Source organism: Salmo salar, unplaced genomic scaffold (assembly GCF_905237065.1).
Source record: "Salmo salar unplaced genomic scaffold, Ssal_v3.1, whole genome shotgun sequence".
Taxonomy (NCBI): domain Eukaryota; kingdom Metazoa; phylum Chordata; class Actinopteri; order Salmoniformes; family Salmonidae; genus Salmo; species Salmo salar.
Genome location: NW_025547608.1, coordinates 90,259 through 112,701, shown reverse-complemented (window position 1 = coordinate 112,701; position 22,443 = coordinate 90,259). Strand labels below are relative to the sequence as shown.

General features: G+C 54.0%; 1 protein-coding gene across 1 annotated transcript in view; it reads left to right on the top strand.

Annotated features, from left to right (window-relative positions):
* Nucleotides 1–22,443, top strand: part of LOC123732092 (golgin candidate 4) — an 87,980-nt gene that overhangs the window by 23,835 nt on the left and 41,702 nt on the right. The gene's annotated exons all lie outside the window — the stretch shown is intronic.

Below are 22,443 nucleotides of genomic sequence, written 5' to 3'. Positions count from 1 at the left end.
TAACTACACTATATACTACACTATATATTACAGTGGTTAACTACACTATATATTACACTGATTAACTACGCTATATATTACACTGATTAACTACACTATATATTACACTATATATTACACTGCTTAACAACACTATATATTACACTGATTACCTACACTATATATTACAATATATATTACACTGATTAACTACACTATATATTACACTGATTAACTATACTATATATTACACTTTATAATACACTGATTAACTATACTATATATTACACTATATATTACACTGATTAACTACACTATTTATTGCATTTATTAACTACACTATATATTACACTGATTAACTACACTATATATTACACTGGTTAACTACACTATATATTACACTGATTAGCTACAATATATTTTACACTGATTATCTACACTATATATTACACTGGTTAACTACACTATATATTACATTGATTAACTACACTATATATTACACTGATTAACTACACTATATATTACACTGATTAACTACATTGATTAACTACACTATATAATTACACTGGTTAACTACACTATATATTACACTGGTTAACTACACGATATATTACACTGGTTAACTACACTACATATTACACTGATTAACTACACTAAATATTACACTGATTAACTACACTATATATTACACTGGTTAACTACACTATATATTACACTATATATTACACTGATTAACTACGCTATATATTACACTGATTACCTACACTATATATTACACTGATTAACTACACTAGTTAACTACACTATATATTACACTGCTTATCTACACTATATATTAAACTGGTTCACTACACTATATATTACACTGATTAACTACACTATATATTACACTATATATTACACTGGTTAACTACACTATATATTACACTGCTTAACTACACTATATATTACACTGTTTACCTACACCATATATTACACTATATATTACATTATATATTTCACTGGTTAACTACACTATATAATACACTGATTAACTCTGCTATATGTTACACTGGTTAACTACACTATATATTACACTGATTAACAACGCTATATATTACACTGGTTAACTACACTATATATTACACTGCTTAACTACACTATATATTACACTGATTAACTACACTATATATTACATTGGTTAACTACACTATATATTACACTGTTTAACTACACTATATATTACACTATATATTACATTGATTAACTACGCTATATATTACACTGATTACCTACACTATATATTACACTATATATTACACTGGTTAACTACACTATATATTACACTGGTTAACTACACTATATATTACACTGCTTAACTACACTATATATTACACTGGTTAACTACACTATATATTACACTGGTTAACTACACTATATATTACACTGGTTAACTACACTATATATTACACTGGTTAACTACGCTATATATTATACTGGTTAACTACACTATATATTACACTGATTACCTACACTATATATTACACTGATTAACTACACTATATATTACACTGGTTAACCTCACTATATATTACACTGCTTATCTACACTATATATTAAACTGGTTCAATACACTATATATTACACTGATTAACTACACTATATATTACACTATATATTACACTGGTTAACTACACTATATATTACACTGGTTAACTACAATATATATTACACTGCTTAACTACACTATATATTACACTGTTTACCTACACCATATATTACACTATATATTACATTATATATTTCACTGGTTAACTACACTATATAATACACTGATTAACTATGCTATATGTTACACTGGTTAACTACACTATATATTACACTGCTTAACTACACTATATATTACACTGATTAACTACACTATATATTACACTGGTTAACTACACTATATATTACACTGATTAACTACGCTATATATTACACTGGTTAACTACACTATATATTACACTGCTTAACTACACTATATATTACACTGATTAACTACACTATATATTACACTGGTTAACTACACTATATATTACACTGATTAACTACACTATATTTTACACTGGTTAACTACACTATATATTACACTGACTAACTACACTATATATTACACTATATATTACACTGATTAACTACGCTATATATTACACTGATTACCTACACTATATATTACACTATATATTACACTGGTTAACTACACTATATATTACACTGATTAAGTACACTATATATTACACTGATTAACTGCACTATATATACAAAAGTATGTAGACAACTCTTTAAATTAGTGGATTCTATTTCAGCCACACCTGTTGCTGACAGGTTTATAAAATCAAGCACACAGCCATGCAATCTCCATAGACAAACATTGTCAGTAGAATGGCCTTACTGAAGAGCTCAGTGACTTTCAACGTGGCACTATCTTAGGATGCCACCTTTCCAACAAGTCAGTTCGTCAAGTTTCTGCCCCGCTAGAGCTGCCCCGGTCAACTGTATGTGCTGTTATTGTGGAGTGGAAACATCTAGGAGCAAAAATGTGTCAGCAGTTTAGTGGTAGGCCACAGAAGCTCACAGAATGGGACCGCCAAGTGTTGAAGCGCCTAAAAATCGTCTGTCCTCGGTTGCAACACTCACTATACAGTTCCAAACTGCCTCTGGATGAAACGTCAACACAATAACTGTTTGTCTGGAGCTTCTTGAAATGGGTTTCCATGGCCGAGCAGACGCACACAAGCCTAAGATCACCATGCTCAATGCCAAGCATCGGGTGGAGTGGTGTAAAGCTCGCCACCATTGGACTCTGGACTAGTGGAAATATGTTCTCTGGAGTATAGAATAACGCTTCACCATCTGGCAGTCTGCCAGATGAATCTGGATTTGGCGGATGCCAGGAGAACACTACATGCACCAATGCATAGTGCCAACTGTAAAGTTTGGTGGAGGTGGAATAATGGTCTGGGGCTGTTTTTTCATGGATTGGGCCCCTTAGATCCAGTGAAGGGAAATCTTAACATGACAGGATTGTCACGGGTGTCGAAGGGATTAGACCAAGGCTTAGCGGGTTGCGTGCTCATCATATTTTTATTTATAAAGTGAACACGAAAAAACAATAACAAAAGAATGACAGCTAACATATTTGCAGGATAAACAAACAGCAGTGCAAATACAATCTCCCACAAAGGGACAGGTGGAAAACAGTCTCCCTAAGTATGACTCTCAATCAGAAACAACGATGTACAGCTGTTCCTGATTGAGAGCCACACCAGGCCAACAAAGAAATACACAACATAGAAACCCTAGAATACAAAACAAGAACATAAACCAAAACCCCGGAACACATAAATCCAACACCCCTCTACATACACACACACCCCGAACCATATAAAACAAATACCGTTCTACCTAAATACATAGCCCGAACCACACCAAACAAACACCCCCTGCCACGTCCTGACCAAACTATTATAACAAATAACCCCTATTACTGGTCAGGATGTGACAAGGATACAATGACATTCTAGACGATTATGTGCTTCCAACTTTGTTGCAACAGTTTGGGGAAGGCCCTTCGCTGTTTTGGTATGACAATGTCCCCGTGCACAAAGCCAGGTCCATACTGAAATGGTTTGTTGAGATCGGTGTGGGAGAACTTGACTGGCCTGCACAGAGCCCTGACCTCAACCCCATCGAACACCTTTGGGACGAATTGGAACGCCGACTGCGAGCCAGGCCTAATCTCCCAGCATCAATCGATCAATCTAAAGTATTCATAAAGCCATTTTTACATCAGCCGTTGTCGCAAAGTGCTGTACAGAAACCCAGCCTAAAACCCAAAACAGCAAGCAATGCAGATGTAGAAGCACAGTTGCTAGGAAAAACTCCCTAGAAAGGAGGGAACCTAGGAAGAAACCTAGAGAGGAACCAGGCTCTGAGGGGTGACCATTCCTCTACTGGCTGTACTGGGTAGACCAGAGGAACCAGGCTCTGAGGGGTGACCAGTCCTCTACTGGGTAGACCAGAGGAACCAGGCTCTGAGTGGTGACCAGTCCTCTACTGGGTAGACCAGAGGAACCAGGCTCTGAGGGGTGACCAGTCCTCTACTGGCTGTACTGGGTAGAGAGGAACCAGGCTCTGAGGGGTGACCAGTCCTCTACTGGCTGTACTGGGTAGACCAGAGGAACCAGGCTCTGAGGGGTGACCAGTCCTCTACTGGCTGTACTGGGTAGAGAGGAACCAGGCTCTGAGGGGTGACCAGTCCTCTACTGGCTGTACTGGGTAGACCAGAGGAACCAGGCTCTGAGGGGTGACTAGTCCTCTACTGGCTGTACTGGGTAGAGAGGAACCAGGCTTTGAGGGGTGACCAGTCCTCTACTGGCTGTACTGGGTAGACCAGAGGAACCAGGCTCTGAGGGGTGACCAGTCCTCTACTGGCTGTACTGGCTAGACCAGAGGAACCAGGCTCTGAGGGGTGACCAGTCCTCTACTGGCTGTACTGGGTAGAGAGGAACCAGGCTCTGAGGGGTGACCAGTCCTCTACTGGCTGTACTGGGTAGACCAGAGGAACCAGGCTCTGAGGGGTGACCAGTCCTCTACTGGCTGTACTGGGTAGACCAGAGGAACCAGGCTCTGAGGGGTGACCAGTCCTCTACTGGCTGTACTGGGTAGAGAGGAACCAGGCTCTGATGGGTGACCAGTCCTCTACTGGCTGTACTGGGTAGAGAGGAACCAGGCTCTGAGGGGTGACCAGTACTCTACTGGCTGTACTGGGTAGAGAGTAACCAGGCTCTGAGGGGTAACCAGTCCTCTACTGGCTGTACTGGGTAGAGAGGAACCAGGCTCTGAGGGGTGACCAGTCCTCTACTGGCTGTACTGGGTAGAGAGGAACCAGGCTCTGAGGGGTGACCAGTCCTCTACTGGCTGTACTGGGTAGACCAGAGGAACCAGGCTCTGAGGGGTGACCAGTTCTCTAATGGCTGTACTGGGTAGACCAGAGGAACCAGGCTCTGAGGGGTGACCAATCCTCTACTGGCTGTACTGGGTAGAGAGGAACCAGGCTCTGAGGGGTGACCAGTCCTCTACTGGCTGTACTGGGTAGACCAGAGGAACCAGGCTCTGAGAAGTGACCAGTCCTCTACTGGCTGTACTGGGTAGACCAGAGGAACCAGGCTCTGAGGGGTGACCAGTCCTCTATTGGCTGTACTGGTTAGACCAGAGGAACCAGGCTCTGAGGGGTGACCAGTCCTCTACTGGCTGTACTGGGTAGAGAGGAACCAGGCTCTGAGGGGTGACCAGTCCTCTACTGGCTGTACTGGGTAGACCAGAGGAACCAGGCTCTGAGGGGTGACTAGTCCTCTACTGGCTGTACTGGGTAGAGAGGAACCAGGCTTTGAGGGGTGACCAGTCCTCTACTGGCTGTACTGGGTAGACCAGAGGAACCAGGCTCTGAGGGGTGACCAGTCCTCTACTGGCTGTACTGGCTAGACCAGAGGAACCAGGCTCTGAGGGGTGACCAGTCCTCTACTGGCTGTACTGGGTAGAGAGGAACCAGGCTCTGAGGGGTGACCAGTCCTCTACTGGCTGTACTGGGTAGACCAGAGGAACCAGGCTCTGAGGGGTGACCAGTCCTCTACTGGCTGTACTGGGTAGACCAGAGGAACCAGGCTCTGAGGGGTGACCAGTCCTCTACTGGCTGTACTGGGTAGAGAGGAACCAGGCTCTGATGGGTGACCAGTCCTCTACTGGCTGTACTGGGTAGAGAGGAACCAGGCTCTGAGGGGTGACCAGTCCTCTAGTGGCTGTACTGGGTAGACCAGAGGAACCAGGCTCTGAGGGGTGACCAGTCCTCTACTGGCTGTACTGGGTAGAGAGGAACCAGGCTCTGAGGGCTGACGAGTCCTCTACTAGCTGTACTGGGTAGACCAGAGGAACCAGGCTCTGAGGGGTGACCAGTCCTCTACTGGCTGTACTGGGTAGACCAGAGGAACCAGGCTCTGAGGGGTGACCAGTCCTCTATTGGCTGTACTGGTTAGACCAGAGGAACCAGGCTCTGAGGGGTGACCAGTCCTCTACTGGCTGTACTGGGTAGAGAGGAACCAGGCTCTGAGGGGTGACCAGTCCTCTACTGGCTGTACTGGGTAGACCAGAGGAACCAGGCTCTGAGGGGTGACCAGTACTCTACTGGCTGTACTGGGTAGAGAGGAACCAGGCTCTGAGGGGTGACCAGTCCTCTACTGGCTGTACTGGGTAGACCAGAGGAACCAGGCTCTGAGGGGTGACCAGTACTCTACTGGCTGTACTGGGTAGAGAGTAACCAGGCTCTGAGGGGGTAACCAGTCCTCTACTGGCTGTACTGGGTAGAGAGGAACCAGGCTCTGAGGGGTGACCAGTCCTCTACTGGCTGTACTGGGTAGAGAGGAACCAGGCTCTGAGGGGTGACCAGTCCTCTACTGGCTGTACTGGGTAGACCAGAGGAACCAGGCTCTGAGGGGTGACCAGTTCTCTAATGGCTGTACTGGGTAGACCAGAGGAACCAGGCTCTGAGGGGTGACCAGTCCTCTACTGGCTGTACTGGGTAGAGAGGAACCAGGCTCTGAGGGGTGAACAGTCCTCTACTGGCTGTACTGGGTAAACCAGAGGAACCAGGCTCTGAGGGGTGACCAGTCCTCTACTGGCTGTACTGGGTAGACCAGAGGAACCAGGTTCTGAGGGGTGACCAGTCCTCTACTGGCTGTACAGGGTAGACCAGAGGAACCAGGCTCTGAGGGGTGACCAGTCCTCTACTGGCTGTACTGGGTAGAGAGGAACCAGGCTCTGAGGGTGACCAGTCCTCTACTGGCTGTACTGGGTAGACCAGAGGAACCAGGCTCTGAGGGGTGACCAGTCCTCTACTGGCTGTACTGGGTAGACCAGAGGAACCAGGTTCTGAGGGGTGACCAGTCCTCTACTGGCTGTACTGGGTAAACCAGAGAACCAGGCTCTGAGGGGTGACCAGTCCTCTAGTGGCTGTACTGGGTAGAGAGGAACCAGGCTCTGAGGGGTGACCAGTCCTCTACTGGCTGTACTGGGTAGACCAGAGGAACCAGGCTCTGAGGGGTGACCAGTCCTCTACTGGCTGTACTGGGTAGACCAGAGGAACCAGGTTCTGAGGGGTGACCAGTCCTCTACTGGCTGTACTGGGTAAACCAGAGGAACCAGGCTCTGAGGGGTGACCAGTCCTCTAGTGGCTGTACTGGGTAGAGAGGAACCAGGCTCTGAGGGGTGACCAGTCCTCTACTGGCTGTACTGGGTAGACCAGAGGAACCAGGCTCTGAGGGGTGACCAGTCCTCTACTGGCTGTACTGGGTAGACCAGAGGAACCAGGCTCTGAGGGGTGACCAGTCCTCTACTGGCTGTACTGGGTAGATCAGAGGAACCAGGCTCTGAGGGGTGACCAGTCCTCTACTGGCTGTACAGGGTGGAGAGGAACCAGGCTCTAAGGAGTGACCAGTACTATACTGGCTGTACTTGGTAGACCAGAGGAACCAGGCTCTGAGGGGTGACGAGTCCTCTACTGGCTGTACTGGGTAGACCAGAGGAACCAGGCTTTGAGGGGTGACCAGTCCTCTACTGGCTGTACTGGGTAGAGAGGAACCAGGCTCTGAGGGGTGACCAGTCCTCTACTGACTGTACTGGGTAGAGAGGAACCAGGCTCTGAGGGCTGACGAGTCCTCTACTGGCTGTACTGGGTAGACCAGAGGAACCAGGCTCTGAGGGGTGACCAGTCCTCTACTGGCTGTACTGGGTAGAGAGGAACCAGGCTCTGAGGGGTGACCAGTCCTCTACTGGCTGTACTGGGTAGAGAGGAACCAGGCTCTGAGGGGTGACCAGTCCTCTACTGGCTGTACTGGATAGACCAGAGGAACCAGGCTCTGAGGGGTGACCAGTCCTCTATTGGCTGTACTGGTTAGACCAGAGGAACCAGGCTCTGAGGGGTGACCAGTCCTCTACTGGCTGTACTGGATAGACCAGAGGAACCAGGCTCTGAGGGGTGACCAGTCCTCTATTGGCTGTACTGGTTAGACCAGAGGAACCAGGCTCTGAGGGGTGACCAGTCTTCTACTGGCTGTACTGGATAGACCAGAGGAACCAGGCTCTGAGGGGTGACCAGTCCTCTATTGGCTGTACTGGTTAGACCAGAGGAACCAGGCTCTGAGGGGTGACCAGTCCTCTACTGGCTGTACTGGGTAGACCAGAGGAACCAGGCTCTGAGGGGTGACCAGTACTCTACTGGCTGTACTGGGTGAGAGGAACCAGGCTCTGAGGGGTGACCAGTCCTCTACTGGCCGTACTGGGTAGACCAGAGGAACCAGGCTCTGAGGGGTGACCAGTCCTCTACTGGCTGTACTGGGTAGAGAGGAACCAGGCTCTGAGGGGTGACCAGTCCTCTACTGGCTGTACTGGGTAGACCAGAGGAACCAGGCTCTGAGGGGTGACCAGTCCTCTAATGGCTGTACTGGGTAGACCAGAGGAACCAGGCTCTGAGGGGTGACCAGTCCTCTACTGGCTGTACTGGGTAGAGAGGAACCAGGCTCTGAGGGGTGAACAGTCCTCTACTGGCTGTACTGGGTAAACCAGAGGAACCAGGCTCTGAGGGGTGACCAGTCCTCTACTGGCTGTACTGGGTAGACCAGAGGAACCAGGCTCTGAGGGGTGACCAGTCCTCTACTGGCTGTACTGGGTAGACCAGAGGAACCAGGTTCTGAGGGGTGACCAGTCCTCTACTGGCTGTACTGGGTAGACCAGAGGAACCAGGCACTGAGGGGTGACCAGTCCTCTACTGGCTGTACTGGGTAGAGAGGAACCATGCTCTGAGGGGTGACCAGTCCTCTACTGGCTGTACTGGGTAGACCAGAGGAACCAGGCTCTGAGGGGTGACCAGTTCTCTACTGGCTGTACTGGGTAGACCAGAGGAACCAGGCTCTGAGGGGTGACCAGTCCTCTACTGGCTGTACTGGGTAGACCAGAGGAACCAGGTTCTGAGGGGTGACCAGTCCTCTACTGGCTGTACTGGGTAGACCAGAGGAACCAGGCTCTGAGGGGTGACCAGTCCTCTAGTGGCTGTACTGGGTAGAGAGGAACCAGGCTCTGAGGGGTGACCAGTCCTCTACTGGCTGTACTGGGTAGACCAGAGGAACCAGGCTCTGAGGGGTGACCAGTCCTCTACTGGCTGTACTGGGTAGACCAGAGGAACCAGGCTCTGAGGGGTGACCAGTCCTCTACTGGCTGTACTGGGTAGATCAGAGGAACCAGGCTCTGAGGGGTGACCAGTCCTCTACTGGCTGTACTGGGTAGACAGAGGAACCAGGCTCTGAGGGGTGACCAGTCCTCTACTGGCTGTACTGGGTAGACCAGAGGAACCAGGCTCTGAGGGGTGACGAGTCCTCTACTGGCTGTACTGGGTAGACCAGAGGAACCAGGCTTTGAGGGGTGACCAGTCCTCTACTGGCTGTACTGGGTAGACCAGAGGAACCAGGCTCTGAGGGGGTGACCAGTCCTCTACTGGCTGTACTGGGTAGACCAGAGGAACCAGGCTCTGAGGGGTGACCAGTCCTCTACTGGCTGTACTGGGTAGACCAGAGGAACCAGGCTCTGAGGGGTGACCAGTCCTCTACTGGCTGTACTGGGTAGACCAGAGGAACCAGGCTCTGAGGGGTGACCAGTCCTCTACTGGCTGTACTGGGTAGAGAGGAACCAGGCTCTGAGGGGTGACCAGTCCTCTACTGGCTGTACTGGGTAGACCAGAGGAACCAGGCTCTGAGGGGTGACCAGTCCTCTACTGGCTGTACTGGGTAGACCAGAGGAACCAGGCTCTGAGGGGTGACCAGTCCTCTACTGGCTGTACTGGGTAGACCAGAGGAACCAGGCTCTGAGGGGTGACCAGTCCTCTACTGGCTGTACTGGGTAGAGAGGAACCAGGCTCTGAGGGGTGACCAGTCCTCTACTGGCTGTACTGGGTAGACCAGAGGAACCAGGTTCTGAGGGGGTGACCAGTCCTCTACTGGCTGTACTGGGTAGACCAGAGGAACCAGGCTCTGAGGGGTGACCAGTCCTCTACTGGCTGTACTGGGTAGACCAGAGGAACCAGGCTCTGAGGGGTGACCAGTCCTCTACTGGCTGTACTGGGTAGACCAGAGGAACCAGGCTCTGAGGGGTGACCAGTCCTCTACTGGCTGTACTGGGTAGACCAGAGGAACCAGGCTCTGAGGGGTGACCAGTCCTCTACTGGCTGTACTGGGTAGACCAGAGGAACCAGGCTCTGAGGGGTGACCAGTCCTCTACTGGCTGTACTGGGTAGACCAGAGGAACCAGGCTCTGAGGGGTGACCAGTCCTCTACTGGCTGTACTGGGTAGACCAGAGGAACCAGGCTCTGAGGGGTGACCAGTCCTCTACTGGCTGTACTGGGTAGACCAGAGGAACCAGGCTCTGAGGGGTGACCAGTCCTCTACTGGCTGTACTGGGTAGACCAGAGGAACCAGGCTCTGAGGGGTGACCAGTCCTCTACTGGCTGTACTGGGTAGACCAGAGGAACCAGGCTCTGAGGGGTGACCAGTCCTCTACTGGCTGTACTGGGTAGACCAGAGGAACCAGGCTCTGAGGGGTGACCAGTCCTCTACTGGCTGTACTGGGTAGACCAGAGGAACCAGGCTCTGAGGGGTGACCAGTCCTCTACTGGCTGTACTGGGTAGACCAGAGGAACCAGGCTCTGAGGGGTGACCAGTCCTCTACTGGCTGTACGGGCAGACCAGAGGAACCAGGCTCTGAGGGGTGACCAGTCCTCTACTGGCTGTACTGGGTAGACCAGAGGAACCAGGCTCTGAGGGGTGACCAGTCCTCTACTGGCTGTACTGGGTAGACCAGAGGAACCAGGCTCTGAGGGGTGACCAGTCCTCTACTGGCTGTACTGGGTAGACCAGAGGAACCAGGCTCTGAGGGGTGACCAGTCCTCTACTGGCTGTACTGGGTAGACCAGAGGAACCAGGCTCTGAGGGGTGACCAGTCCTCTACTGGCTGTACTGGGTAGACAGAGGAACCAGGCTCTGAGGGGGTGACCAGTCCTCTACTGGCTGTACTGGGTAGACCAGAGGAACCAGGCTCTGAGGGGTGACCAGTCCTCTACTGGCTGTACTGGGTAGATCGAGGAACCAGGCTCTGAGGGGTGACCAGTCCTCTACTGGCTGTACTGGGTAGAAGAGGAACCAGGCTCTGAGGGGTGACCAGTCCTCTACTGGCTGTACCGGGTAGACCAGAGGAACCAGGCTCTGAGGGGTGACCAGTCCTCTACTGGCTGTACTGGGTCAGAGGAACCAGGCTCTGAGGGGGTGACCAGTCCTCTACTGGCTGTACTGGGTAGACCAGAGGAACCAGGCTCTAAGGGGTGACCAGTCCTCTACTGGCTGTACTGGGTAGACAGAGGAACCAGGCTCTGAGGGGTGACCAGTCCTCTACTGGCTGTACTGGGTAGACCAGAGGAACCAGGCTCTGAGGGGTGACCAGTCCTCTACTGGCTGTACTGGGTAGACCAGAGGAACCAGGCTCTGAGGGGTGACCAGTCCTCTACTGGCTGTACTGGGTAGACCAGAGGAACCAGGCTCTGAGGGGTGACCAGTCCTCTACTGGCTGTACTGGGTAGAGAGGAACCAGGCTCTGAGGGGTGACCAGTCCTCTACTGGCTGTACTGGGTGGACCAGAGGAACCAGGCTCTGAGGGGTGACCAGTCCTCTACTGGCTGTACTGGGTAGACCAGAGGAACCAGGCTCTGAGGGGTGACCAGTCCTCTACTGGCTGTACTGGGTAGAGAGGAACCAGGCTCTGAGGGGTGACCAGTCCTCTACTGGCTGTACTGGGTAGACCAGAGGAACCAGGCTCTGAGGGGTGACCAGTCCTCTACTGGCTGTACTGGGTAGACCAGAGGAACCAGGCTCTGAGGGGTGACCAGTCCTCTACTGGCTGTACTGGGTAGACCAGAGGAACCAGGCTCTGAGGGGTGACCAGTCCTCTACTGGCTGTACTGGGTAGACCAGAGGAACCAGGCTCTGAGGGGTGACCAGTCCTCTACTGGCTGTACTGGGTAGACCAGAGGAACCAGGCTCTGAGGGGTGACCAGTCCTCTACTGGCTGTACTGGGTAGACCAGAGGAACCAGGCTCTGAGGGGTGACCAGTCCTCTACTGGCTGTACTGGGTAGACCAGAGGAACCAGGCTCTGAGGGGTGACCAGTCCTCTACTGGCTGTACTGGGTAGACCAGAGGAACCAGGCTCTGAGGGGTGACCAGTCCTCTACTGGCTGTACTGGGTAGACCAGAGGAACCAGGCTCTGAGGGGTGACCAGTCCTCTACTGGCTGTACTGGTAGACCAGAGGAACCAGGCTCTGAGGGGTGACCAGTCCTCTACTGGCTGTACTGGGTAGACCAGAGGAACCAGGCTCTGAGGGGTGACCAGTCCTCTACTGGCTGTACTGGGTAGACCAGAGGAACCAGGCTCTGAGGGGTGACCAGTCCTCTACTGGCTGTACTGGGTAGACCAGAGGAACCAGGCTCTGAGGGGTGACCAGTCCTCTACTGGCTGTACTGGGTAGACCAGAGGAACCAGGCTCTGAGGGGTGACCAGTCCTCTACTGGCTGTACTGGGTAGACCAGAGGAACCAGGCTCTGAGGGGTGACCAGTCCTCTACTGGCTGTACTGGGTAGACCAGAGGAACCAGGCTCTGAGGGGTGACCAGTCCTCTACTGGCTGTACTGGGTAGACCAGAGGAACCAGGCTCTGAGGGGTGACCAGTCCTCTACTGGCTGTACTGGGTAGACCAGAGGAACCAGGCTCTGAGGGGTGACCAGTCCTCTACTGGCTGTACTGGGTAGACCAGAGGAACCAGGCTCTGAGGGGTGACCAGTCCTCTACTGGCTGTACTGGGTAGACCAGAGGAACCAGGCTCTGAGGGGTGACCAGTCCTCTACTGGCTGTACTGGGTAGACCAGAGGAACCAGGCTCTGAGGGGTGACCAGTCCTCTACTGGCTGTACTGGGTAGACGAGGAACCAGGCTCTGAGGGGTGACCAGTCCTCTACTGGCTGTACTGGGTAGACCAGAGGAACCAGGCTCTGAGGGGTGACCAGTCCTCTACTGGCTGTACTGGGTAGACCAGAGGAACCAGGCTCTGAGGGGTGACCAGTCCTCTACTGGCTGTACTGGGTAGACCAGAGGAACCAGGCTCTGAGGGGTGACCAGTCCTCTACTGGCTGTACTGGGTAGACCAGAGGAACCAGGCTCTGAGGGGTGACCAGTCCTCTACTGGCTGTACTGGGTAGAGAGGAACCAGGCTCTGAGGGGTGACCAGTCCTCTACTGGCTGTACTGGGTAGACCAGAGGAACCAGGCTCTGAGGGGTGACCAGTCCTCTACTGGCTGTACTGGGTAGACCAGAGGAACCAGGTTCTGAGGGGTGACCAGTCCTCTACTGGCTGTACTGGGTAGACCAGAGGAACCAGGCTCTGAGGGGTGACCAGTCCTCTACTGGCTGTACTGGGTAGACGAGGAACCAGGCTCTGAGGGGTGACCAGTCCTCTACTGGCTGTACTGGTAGACCAGAGGAACCAGGCTCTGAGGGGTGACCAGTCCTCTACTGGCTGTACTGGGTAGACCAGAGGAACCAGGCTCTGAGGGGTGACCAGTCCTCTACTGGCTGTACTGGGTAGACCAGAGGAACCAGGCTCTGAGGGGTGACCAGTCCTCTACTGGCTGTACTGGGTAGAGAGGAACCAGGCTCTGAGGGGTGACCAGTCCTCTACTGGCTGTACTGGGTAGAGAGGAACCAGGCTCTGAGGGGTGACCAGTCCTCTACTGGCTGTACTGGGTAGACCAGAGGAACCAGGTTCTGAGGGGTGACCAGTCCTCTACTGGCTGTACTGGGTAGAGAGGAACCAGGCTCTGAGGGGTGACCAGTCCTCTACTGGCTTTACTGGGTAGACCAGAGGAACCAGGCTCTGAGGGGTGACCAGTCCTCTACTGGCTGTACTGGGTAGACCAGAGGAACCAGGCTCTGAGGGGTGACCAGTCCTCTACTGGCTGTACTGGGTAGAGAGGAACCAGGCTCTGAGGGGTGACCAGTCCTCTACTGGCTGTACTGGGTAGACCAGAGGAACCAGGCTCTGAGGGGTGACCAGTCCTCTACTGGCTGTACTGGGTAGACCAGAGGAACCAGGCTCTGAGGGGTGACCAGTCCTCTACTGGCTGTACTGGGTAGACCAGAGGAACCAGGCTCTGAGGGGTGACCAGTCCTCTACTGGCTGTACTGGGTAGACCAGAGGAACCAGGCTCTGAGGGGTGACCAGTCCTCTACTGGCTGTACTGGGTAGACCAGAGGAACCAGGCTCTGAGGGGTGACCAGTCCTCTACTGGCTGTACTGGGTAGAGAGGAACCAGGCTCTGAGGGGTGACCAGTCCTCTACTGGCTGTACTGGGTAGACCAGAGGAACCAGGCTCTGAGGGGTGACCAGTCCTCTACTGGCTGTACTGGGTAGACCAGAGGAACCAGGCTCTGAGGGGTGACCAGTCCTCTACTGGCTGTACTGGGTAGACCAGAGGAACCAGGCTCTGAGGGGTGACCAGTCCTCTACTGGCTGTACTGGGTAGACCAGAGGAACCAGGCTCTGAGGGGTGACCAGTCCTCTACTGGCTGTACTGGGTAGACCAGAGGAACCAGGCTCTGAGGGGTGACCAGTCCTCTACTGGCTGTACTGGGTAGACCAGAGGAACCAGGCTCTGAGGGTGACCAGTCCTCTACTGGCTGTACTGGGTAGAGAGGAACCAGGCTCTGAGGGGTGACCAGTCCTCTACTGGCTGTACTGGGTAGACCAGAGGAACCAGGCTCTGAGGGGTGACCAGTCCTCTACTGGCTGTACTGGGTAGACCAGAGGAACCAGGCTCTGAGGGGTGACCAGTCCTCTACTGGCTGTACTGGGTAGACCAGAGGAACCAGGCTCTGAGGGGTGACCAGTCCTCTACTGGCTGTACTGGGTAGACCAGAGGAACCAGGCTCTGAGGGGTGACCAGTCCTCTACTGGCTGTACTGGGTAGAGAGGAACCAGGCTCTGAGGGTGACCAGTCCTCTACTGGCTGTACTGGGTAGACCAGAGGAACCAGGCTCTGAGGGGTGACCAGTCCTCTACTGGCTGTACTGGGTAGAGAGGAACCAGGCTCTGAGGGGTGACCAGTCCTCTACTGGCTGTACTGGGTAGACCAGAGGAACCAGGCTCTGAGGGGGTGACCAGTCCTCTACTGGCTGTACTGGGTAGAAGAGGAACCAGGCTCTGAGGGGTGACCAGTCCTCTACTGGCTGTACTGGGTAGACCAGAGGAACCAGGCTCTGAGGGGTGACCAGTCCTCTACTGGCTGTACTGGGTAGACAGAGGAACCAGGCTCTGAGGGGTGACCAGTCCTCTACTGGCTGTACTGGGTAGAGAGGAACCAGGCTCTGAGGGGTGACCAGTCCTCTACTGGCTGTACTGGGTAGAGAGGAACCAGGCTCTGAGGGGTGACCAGTCCTCTACTGGCTGTACTGGAGACCAGAGGAACCAGGCTCTGAGGGGTGACCAGTCCTCTACTGGCTGTACTGGGTAGACCAGAGGAACCAGGCTCTGAGGGGTGACCAGTCCTCTACTGGCTGTACTGGGTAGACCAGAGGAACCAGGCTCTGAGGGGTGACCAGTCCTCTACTGGCTGTACTGGGTAGAGAGGAACCAGGCTCTGAGGGGTGACCAGTCCTCTACTGGCTGTACTGGGTAGAGAGGAACCAGGCTCTGAGGGGTGACCAGTCCTCTACTGGCTGTACTGGGTAGACCAGAGGAACCAGGCTCTGAGGGGTGACCAGTCCTCTACTGGCTGTACTGGGTAGAGAGGAACCAGGCTCTGAGGGGTGACCAGTCCTCTACTGGCTGTACTGGGTAGACCAGAGGAACCAGGCTCTGAGGGGTGACCAGTCCTCTACTGGCTGTACTGGGTAGACCAGAGGAACCAGGCTCTGAGGGGTGACCAGTCCTCTACTGGCTGTACTGGGTAGAGAGGAACCAGGCTCTGAGGGGTGACCAGTCCTCTACTGGCTGTACTGGGTAGACCAGAGGAACCAGGCTCTGAGGGGTGACCAGTCCTCTACTGGCTGTACTGGGTAGACCAGAGGAACCAGGCTCTGAGGGGTGACCAGTCCTCTACTGGCTGTACTGGGTAGACCAGAGGAACCAGGCTCTGAGGGGTGACCAGTCCTCTACTGGCTGTACTGGGTAGACCAGAGGAACCAGGCTCTGAGGGGTGACCAGTCCTCTACTGGCTGTACTGGGTAGAGAGGAACCAGGCTCTGAGGGGTGACCAGTCCTCTACTGGCTGTACTGGGTAGAGAGGAACCAGGCTCTGAGGGGTGACCAGTCCTCTACTGGCTGTACTGGGTAGACCAGAGGAACCAGGCTCTGAGGGGTGACCAGTCCTCTACTGGCTGTACTGGGTAGACCAGAGGAACCAGGCTCTGAGGGGTGACCAGTCCTCTACTGGCTGTACTGGGTAGAGAGGAACCAGGCTCTGAGGGGTGACCAGTCCTCTACTGGCTGTACTGGGTAGACCAGAGGAACCAGGCTCTGAGGGGTGACCAGTCCTCTACTGGCTGTACTGGGTAGACCAGAGGAACCAGGCTCTGAGGGGTGACCAGTCCTCTACTGGCTGTACTGGGTAGACCAGAGGAACCAGGCTCTGAGGGTGACCAGTCCTCTACTGGCTGTACTGGGTAGACCAGAGGAACCAGGCTCTGAGGGGTGACCAGTCCTCTACTGGCTGTACTGGGTAGACCAGAGGAACCAGGCTCTGAGGGGTGACCAGTCCTCTACTGGCTGTACTGGGTAGACCAGAGGAACCAGGCTCCGAGGGGTGACCAGTCCTCTACTGGCTGTACTGGGTAGACCAGAGGAACCAGGCTCTGAGGGGTGACCAGTCCTCTACTGGCTGTACTGGTAGACCAGAGGAACCAGGCTCTGAGGGGTGACCAGTCCTCTACTGGCTGTACTGGGTAGAAGAGGAACCAGGCTCTGAGGGGTGACCAGTCCTCTACTGGCTGTACTGGGTAGACCAGAGGAACCAGGCTCTGAGGGGTGACCAGTCCTCTACTGGCTGTACTGGGTAGACCAGAGGAACCAGGCTCTGAGGGGTGACCAGTCCTCTACTGGCTGTACTGGGTAGACCAGAGGAACCAGGCTCTGAGGGGTGACCAGTCCTCTACTGGCTGTACTGGGTAGACCAGAGGAACCAGGTTCTGAGGGGTGACCAGTCCTCTACTGGCTGTACTGGGTAGAAGAGGAACCAGGCTCTGAGGGGTGACCAGTCCTCTACTGGCTGTACTGGGTAGACGAGGAACCAGGCTCTGAGGGGTGACCAGTCCTCTACTGGCTGTACTGGGTAGACCAGAGGAACCAGGCTCTGAGGGGTGACCAGTCCTCTACTGGCTGTACTGGGTAGACCAGAGGAACCAGGCTCTGAGGGGTGACCAGTCCTCTACTGGCTGTACTGGGTAGACCAGAGGAACCAGGCTCTGAGGGGTGACCAGTCCTCTACTGGCTGTACTGGGTAGACCAGAGGAACCAGGCTCTGAGGGGTGACCAGTCCTCTACTGGCTGTACTGGGTAGACCAGAGGAACCAGGCTCTGAGGGGTGACCAGTCCTCTACTGGCTGTACTGGGTAGACCAGAGGAACCAGGCTCTGAGGGGTGACCAGTCCTCTACTGGCTGTACTGGGTAGACCAGAGGAACTAGGCTCTGAGGGGTGACCAGTCCTCTACTGGCTGTACTGGGTAGACCAGAGGAACCAGGCTCTGAGGGTGACCAGTCCTCTACTGGCTGTACTGGGTAGACCAGAGGAACCAGGCTCTGAGGGGTGACCAGTCCTCTACTGGCTGTACTGGGTAGACCAGAGGAACCAGGCTCTGAGGGGTGACCAGTCCTCTACTGGCTGTACTGGGTAGACGAGGAACCAGGCTCTGAGGGGTGACCAGTCCTCTACTGGCTGTACTGGGTAGACCAGAGGAACCAGGCTCTGAGGGGTGACCAGTCCTCTACTGGCTGTACTGGGTAGACCAGAGGAACCAGGTTCTGAGGGGTGACCAGTCCTCTACTGGCTGTACTGGGTAGACCAGAGGAACTAGGCTCTGAGGGGTGACGAGTCCTCTACTGGCTGTACTGGGTAGACCAGAGGAACCAGGCTCTGAGGGGTGACCAGTCCTCTACTGGCTGTACTGGGTAGACCAGAGGAACCAGGCTCTGAGGGGTGACCAGTCCTCTACTGGCTGTACTGGGTAGAGAGGAACCAGGCTCTGAGGGGTGACCAGTCCTCTACTGGCTGTACTGGTAGACCAGAGGAACCAGGCTCTGAGGGGTGACCAGTCCTCTACTGGCTGTACTGGGTAGACCAGAGGAACCAGGTTCTGAGGGGTGACCAGTCCTCTACTGGCTGTACTGGGTAGAGAGGAACCAGGCTCTGAGGGGTGACCAGTCCTCTACTGGCTGTACTGGGTAGAGAGGAACCAGGCTCTGAGGGGTGACCAGTCCTCTACTGGCTGTACTGGGTAGAGAGGAACCAGGCTCTGAGGGGTGACCAGTCCTCTACTGGCTGTACTGGGTAGACGAGGAACCAGGCTCTGAGGGGTGACCAGTCCTCTACTGGCTGTACTGGGTAGACCAGAGGAACCAGGCTCTGAGGGGTGACCAGTCCTCTACTGGCTGTACTGGGTAGACCAGAGGAACCAGGCTCTGAGGGGTGACCAGTCCTCTACTGGCTGTACTGGGTAGACAGAGGAACCAGGCTCTGAGGGGTGACCAGTCCTCTACTGGCTGTACTGGGTAGAGAGGAACCAGGCTCTGAGGGGTGACCAGTCCTCTACTGGCTGTACTGGGTAGAGAGGAACCAGGCTCTGAGGGGTGACCAGTCCTCTACTGGCTGTACTGGGTAGAGAGGAACCAGGCTCTGAGGGGTGACCAGTCCTCTACTGGCTGTACTGGGTAGACCGGAGGAACCAGGCTCTGAGGGGTGACCAGTCCTCTACTGGCTGTACTGGGTAGACCAGAGGAACCAGGTTCTGAGGGGTGACCAGTCCTCTACTGGCTGTACTGGGTAGACCAGAGGAACCAGGCTCTGAGGGGTGACCAGTCCTCTACTGGCTGTACTGGGTAGAGAGGAACCAGGCTCTGAGGGGTGACCAGTCCTCTACTGGCTGTACTGGGTAGACCAGAGGAACCAGGTTCTGAGGGGGTGACCAGTCCTCTACTGGCTGTACTGGGTAGACCAGAGGAACCAGGCTCTGAGGGGGTGACCAGTCCTCTACTGGCTGTACTGGGTAGACAGAGGAACCAGGCTCTGAGGGGTGACCAGTCCTCTACTGGCTGTACTGGGTAGACCAGAGGAACCAGGTTCTGAGGGGTGACCAGTCCTCTACTGGCTGTACTGGGTAAACCAGAGGAACCAGGCTCTGAGGGGTGACCAGTCCTCTAGTGGCTGTACTGGGTAGAGAGGAACCAGGCTCTGAGGGGTGACCAGTCCTCTACTGGCTGTACTGGGTAGACCAGAGGCACCAGATTCTGAGGGGTGACCAGTCCTCTACTGTCTGTACTGGGTAGACCAGAGGAACCAGGCTCTGAGGGGTGACCAGTCCTCTACTGGCTGTTCTGGATAGACCAGAGGAACTAGGCTCTGAGGGGTGACCAGTCCTCTACTGGCTGTACTGGGTAGACCAGAGGAACTAGGCTCTGAGGGGTGACCAGTCCTCTACTGGCTGTACTGGGTAGAGAGGAACCAGGCTCTGAGGGGTGACCAGTCCTCTACTGGCTGTACTGGGTAGACCAGAGGAACCAGGCTCTGAGGGGTGACCAGTTCTCTACTGGCTGTACTGGGTAGACCAGAGGAACCAGGCTCTGAGGGGTGACCAGTCCTCTACTGGCTGTACTGGGTAGACCAGAGGAACCAGGCTCTGAGGGGTGACCAGTCCTCTACTGGCTGTACTGGGTAGACCAGAGGAACCAGGCTCTGAGGGGTGACCAGTCCTCTACTGGCTGTACTGGATAGACCAGAGGAACCAGGTTCTGAGGGGTGACCAGTCCTCTACTGGCTGTACTGGGTAGAGAGGAACCAGGCTCTGAGGGGTGACCAGGCCTCTACTGGCTGTACTGGGTAGAGAGGAACCAGGCTCTGAGGGGTGACCAGTCCTCTACTGGCTGTACTGGATAGACCAGAGGAACCAGGCTCTGAGGGGTGACCAGTCCTCTACTGGCTGTACTGGGTAGAGAGGAACCAGGCTCTGAGGGGTGACCAGTCCTCTACTGACTTTACTTGGTAGACCAGAGGAACCAGGCTCTGAGGGGTGACCAGTCCTCTACTGGCTGTACTGGGTAGACCAGAGGAACCAGGCTCTGAGGGGTGACCAGTCCTCTACTGGCTGTACTGGGTAGAGAGGAACCAGGCTCTGAGGGGTGACCAGTCCTCTACTGGCTGTACTGGGTAGACCAGAGGAACCAGGCTCTGAGGGGTGACCAGTCCTCTACTGGCTGTACTGGGTAGACCAGAGGAACCAGGCTCTGAGGGGTGACGAGTCCTCTACTGGCTGTACTGGGTAGACCAGAGGAACCAGGCTCTGAGGGGTGACCAGTCCTCTACTGGCTGTACTGGGTAGACCAGAGGAACCAGGCTCTGAGGGGTGACCAGTCCTCTACTGGCTGTACTGGGTAGACCAGAGGAACCATGCTCTGAGGGGTGACCAGTCCTCTACTGGCTGTACTGGGTAGAGAGGAACCAGGCTCTGAGGGGTGACCAGTCCTCTACTGGCTGTACTGGATAGACCAGAGGAACTAGGCTCTGAGGGGTGACCAGTCCTCTACTGGCTGTACTGGGTAGACCAGAGGAACTAGGCTCTGAGGGGTGACCAGTCCTCTACTGGCTGTACTGGGTAGAGAGGAACCAGGCTCTGAGGGGTGACCAGTCCTCTACTGGCTGTACTGGGTAGACCAGAGGAACCAGGCTCTGAGGGGTGACCAGTCCTCTACTGGCTGTACTGGGTAGAGAGGAACCAGGCTCTGAGGGGTGACCAGTCCTCTACTGGCTGTACTGGGTAGACCAGAGGAACCAGGCTCTGAGGGGTGACCAGTCCTCTACTGGCTGTACTGGGTAGACCAGAGGAACCAGGCTCTGAGGGGTGACCAGTCCTCTACTGGCTGTACTGGGTAGACCAGAGGAACCAGGCTCTGAGGGGTGACCAGTCCTCTACTGGCTGTACTGGGTAGACCAGAGGAACCAGGCTCTGAGGGGTGACCAGTCCTCTACTGGCTGTACTGGGTAGACCAGAGGAACCAGGTTCTGAGGGGTGACCAGTCCTCTACTGGCTGTACTGGGTAGAGAGGAACCAGGCTCTGAGGGGTGACCAGGCCTCTACTGGCTGTACTGGGTAGAGAGGAACCAGGCTCTGAGGGGTGACCAGTCCTCTACTGGCTGTACTGGATAGACCAGAGGAACTAGGCTCTGAGGGGTGACCAGTCCTCTACTGGCTGTACTGGGTAGAGAGGAACCAGGCTCTGAGGGGTGACCAGTCCTCTACTGACTTTACTTGGTAGACCAGAGGAACCAGGCTCTGAGGGGTGACCAGTCCTCTACTGGCTGTACTGGGTAGACCAGAGGAACCAGGCTCTGAGGGGTGACCAGTCCTCTACTGGCTGTACTGGGTAGAGAGGAACCAGGCTCTGAGGGGTGACCAGTCCTCTACTGGCTGTACTGGGTAGAGAGGAACCAGGCTCTGAGGGGTGACCAGTTCTCTACTGGCTGTACTGGGTAGACCAGAGGAACCAGGCTCTGAGGGGTGACCAGTCCTCTACTGGCTGTACTGGGTAGACCAGAGGAACCAGGCTCTGAGGGGTGACCAGTCCTCTACTGGCTGTACTGGGTAGACCAGAGGAACCAGGTTCTGAGGGGTGACCAGTCCTCTACTGGCTGTACTGGGTAGACCAGAGGAACCAGGCTCTGAGGGGTGACCAGTCCTCTAGTGGCTGTACTGGGTAGAGAGGAACCAGGCTCTGAGGGGTGACCAGTCCTCTACTGGCTGTACTGGGTAGAGAGGAACCAGGCTCTGAGGGGTGACCAGTCCTCTACTGGCTGTACTGGGTAGACCAGAGGAACCAGGCTCTGAGGGGTGACCAGTCCTCTACTGGCTGTACTGGGTAGAGAGGAACCAGGCTCTGAGGGGTGACCAGTCCTCTACTGGCTGTACTGGGTAGACCAGAGGAACCAGGCTCTGAGGGGTGACCAGTCCTCTACTGGCTGTACTGGGTAGACCAGAGGAACCAGGTTCTGAGGGGTGACCAGTCCTCTACTGGCTGTACTGGGTAAACCAGAGGAACC